The sequence below is a fragment of the Galeopterus variegatus genome, unplaced genomic scaffold, assembly GCF_000696425.1.
Source record: "Galeopterus variegatus unplaced genomic scaffold, G_variegatus-3.0.2 Scaffold3259, whole genome shotgun sequence".
NCBI classification, from domain to species: domain Eukaryota; kingdom Metazoa; phylum Chordata; class Mammalia; order Dermoptera; family Cynocephalidae; genus Galeopterus; species Galeopterus variegatus.
In genome coordinates this window covers 147558-151693 of record NW_007729370.1, presented here as the reverse complement: position 1 = coordinate 151693, position 4136 = coordinate 147558, and the positions used below count along the sequence as shown (strand labels likewise).

Sequence of the window (4136 nt, the reverse complement as noted above, 5' to 3'; positions counted from 1 at the left end):
GATCAAAGCGGGCCCACTGCCACCACCACTGCAGTCATAGCGCCATTGTCCAGTCCTAAAACCATCGCCCATCACCAGCAGCAGCCCAGCAGCCCTGGAGGTGGCTCATTGCTACAACAGCAGACTCCACAGATGTGAGAGAGGTGGCTGCAGCCACTGCTGCCATTACTACCACCATGATTTAAACCCATTGCTGCCAAGGATGCCAGAAACATGAGTAAGGCAGTTGCACCCACCTGTGCCGCTGATGCCAAAGACACTGAAGATAGGAGTGAGGCAGTTACAGCTGCTTATGACACTGCTGCTGCTTTGAGTTAACCCCGCTGCTGCCAAGGATTCTGCATACATGAATGAAGCAGTTGCAGCTGCTGCAGCTGCCACAAGTTAACTCTGCTGCCAGAAAGGACACTGCAGACACAAAGGAGGAAGTTGCTGCCACCACTGAGGTGGCCATCCCTGCAAGGTAACCCCACTGTCACCAAGGACACTGCACATACAAGAGAGGCAATTGCAGTCTCCAGTGCCACTGCCACTCCCCAGAGGTAACCTCCCTGCTGCTGTGCACATCACAGATGCAAGGAAGGCTTTTTCAGCCACTGGAGCTACTGCCACCCCCACAAGGTAATCCCACTGCTGCTGTGGAAACTGCAGACATGAGGGAGGCAGTTGCAGCTGCCAGTGCTACTGCCACACTAAAAGGTAATGCCACCATCACTGCAGACAGTGCAGACATGATGGAGGCAGTTGCCACCAATGCTGCTGCCACACCCACGAGGTAACCCCACTGCCAACAAGGACACTGCAGACACCAGGGAGGCAGTTGCAGCTGCCCCCACCTTTACCACCACCGCAAATTAACCCGGCTGCCACTGTGGACACTCTAGCTGCACCAGCCAAGACTGTGGACACCACAGCCAAGCGGGAGGCTGCTGCAATCACCACTGCTGTAGTCACTGCCACCACTGGTGCTACCAGACAGCCACCATCATCATGAAAGCAGCCTGCCACAACTGGAGCCACTACTACCATATCAGCAGCCCACCAAAGCCACTGTCACAACCAGCACCACTGCAAGGGTGGCCTGCTACCATAGTAGCAGCCACAGCAGCCTCTGCCACTGTACAGGTGGACTACCAACCACTCAACTGAATAAACACAAGGAAGATCCCCAATGGAGTCCAGGGAAGGAGAGGAATAGAAGAAGCAACTGCTCTATCAGATGACTAGATGAAGAGATACGAAAAATAGAAAGAAAAAAAAAGCCAAGAAAATGTGAGTCCACCAGAGGAATACAATAACTCTCATGAGCCAGACTTCGTACAGCAGGAAACCCTTGAAATGACTAAAAAAGAAGTCTGAGTAAAAATCTTAAGGAAACTCTATGATAAACAAGAAGATGCAGTTAGATGACACAATAAACTGAGCAAAACTATCCAAGATAAGAAGGAGGAAATTTACAAAGAGATTAATATTTTAAAAAAGAATGTAGCAGAACTCATGGAACTGAAGGAGTCTTCAATGAAATAAAAACACACTGAGAGCTTAAGCAGCAGACTAGAGCAAACAGAAGAATGAATTTCGAATCTTGAAGTCAGTCTCTTCAAAATAACTCAGAAAAAAAATTATTTAAAAAAAAAGAACAAAATCTAAGTGAGATAGCAGACAAACTTAAGAACACAAACACCTGAATCATGGGTATTCCTGAAGGGGAAGAGAAAGGAAAAGGCATTGAGAACATATTCAATGAAATAATAGCAGAAAACATCCCAGGTATAGGGAAAGACACAGACCTGAAGATTTAGGAAGTTCAAAGAGTCCCAGATTCAATCCAAAGAGGTCTTCTCTGAGACACATTATAATCAAACTGGCAAAACTCGAAGACAAAGAGAGAATCCTAAAAACAGCCGGAGAAAGGCATCGATTCACTTATAAGGTCGTCCACATCAAACTACAGCAGACTTCTCAACAGACTCTACAGACCAGAAGAGAATGGGATGATATATTCAAAATTCTAAAAGAAAAAAACTGGTAGATAAGTATACTATACCCAGCAAGGGTATCCTTCAGAAATGAAGGAAAAATAGTATATTTCCCAGAAAAATGAAAACTACAAGAGTTCACCACCACATGACTAACTGTATTAGTCAGTGTTCTCCAGAGAGACAGAATCAACAAGATGTTAAAATTATATGAGAGGGATTTATTAAGGGAATTAGCTCACGTGGCTATGAAAAAATGTCCCACGATAGGCCATCTATAAACTGGATGCCAGTAGCGTGGCTCAGTCCAAGTCCAAAGGCCTCAAAACCAAGGAAGCTGATGGTGTCCTTGGTGTAAATTCTGGAACCCAAATGCTGAAGTCTTAAGCTCTGATGTCCACAGACAGGAGAGAAGAGTGTATCCCAGCTCCAGCAGACTAAGAGGGAGTTTCACTTCTTTCCTCTGTCTTTTGTTCTCTCCAGACCCCCAACGGATTGGATGGTTCCCACCCACACTCAGGGTGGGTCTTTCACACCCAGGCCACTCAGACTCTCATACTAATCTCTGCTGGAAACACCCTCATGGACACACCTGAAAAGAGTGCTTTACCAGGTTTCTCAGCATTTCTTCATCTAAGCAAGTTGACATCTAGAATTAACCTTCACACCAACCCTACAAGAAATCCTCAAAGGAGTTCTGGATCTGGAATCCAAAAAATGATAAGAAAGAACAAAACCCACAGGTAGAACAAAAATGCAAATGAGAAAGAGAAAGAAACTGTATCTTACCACCTCCAAAAATCAATGAACACCAAAGACAAACAATAAAAGGGAAAGAAAGAAACAAAAGATATTCAAAACATTCAAATAAAAATCAATAAAATGCCAGAATATATTACCTTTCAGTAACAACCCTACATGTAAATGGATTAAATCCCCCACTCAAAAGATGCAGACTGACTGATTGGGTTAAAAAACTAGGCCCACTATATGCTGTCTACTAGAGACTCACCTCACATGTAAAGACACATGGAGTAAGAGCAAAGGTATGGAAAAAGATGTATCATGCAAATGGAAATCAAAAGCAAGCAGGAGTAGCTATTATTACGTTGGATAAAATAGACTTTCAACCAAAAGAATTCCACTATATAATGATAAATGAATCTATCCAGCAAGAAGACATAACATCATAAATATACATGCACCAACACTGGAGCATTCAGATAAATAAAGAAAACAAATTAGATCTCAAGAAAGGGATAGACCCAAATACAAAAGGGTTGGGGACCTGAATTCCCATCTCTCAGCAGTGAACAGATAATCCAGGCAACAAATCAACAGGTAAACACAGGATTTAAGCCATACTTTAGATCAACTGGACTTGGCAGATATCTACAGAACATTTCATCCAACAACTACAGAATATAAATTCTTCTCATCAGCACATGGAACATTCTCCAAAATTGACCACATGTTGGGTCACAAATAAAGTTCCAATGAATGTGTAAAAATTGAAATCAACTGTCTTCTCAGACCACAATGGATTAAAACTAGAAGTCAAAAACAAGAAAACTCTGAAAACTATATAAACACATTAAAATTAAACAGCATGCTACTGAACAACCTATGGGTCCAAGAAGAAATTGAACAGGAAATAAAAAAAATTTCTCAAAGCTAATGAAAATAAAGACACATCATAGCAAAACCTGTAGAATGCTGCAAAAGCAGTTCTGAGAGGGAAGTTTAAATGCTTACACCAAAAAAAAAAAAAAGATTTCAAATAAACAACCTAATGCTATACCTCAAAGAACTAGAAATACAAGAACAACCCAATCCTAAAATCAGCAGATAAAAAGAATAATTAAGATCAAAGCAGAATTAAATGAAATAGAGATAATAAAAAAAGTTACAAAAGATCAATGAAACTAACAAAAAGTTGTTTTTTGACAAGATAAACAAAATAGACAAGTCATTAGCTATGCTAACTAAAAAAGGAAGAGAGAAGAACCAAATGAAAAATTAGAAATTAAAAAGGAGGCATTACAGCTGATACCACTGAAATACAATGTATCATTAGAGACTATTATAAACAAGTATAGGGCCGGCCCGTGGCTCACTCGGGAGAGTGCGGTGCTGATAACACCAAGGCTCCGGGTT

The 4136-nt window shown here is 41.7% G+C and overlaps 1 pseudogene; it reads left to right on the top strand.

Annotated features, from left to right (window-relative positions):
- Positions 1-653: 653 nt before the first annotated feature.
- The window catches only part of LOC103600190, a 48879-nt pseudogene continuing 45396 nt past the window's right edge, over positions 654-4136 (top strand).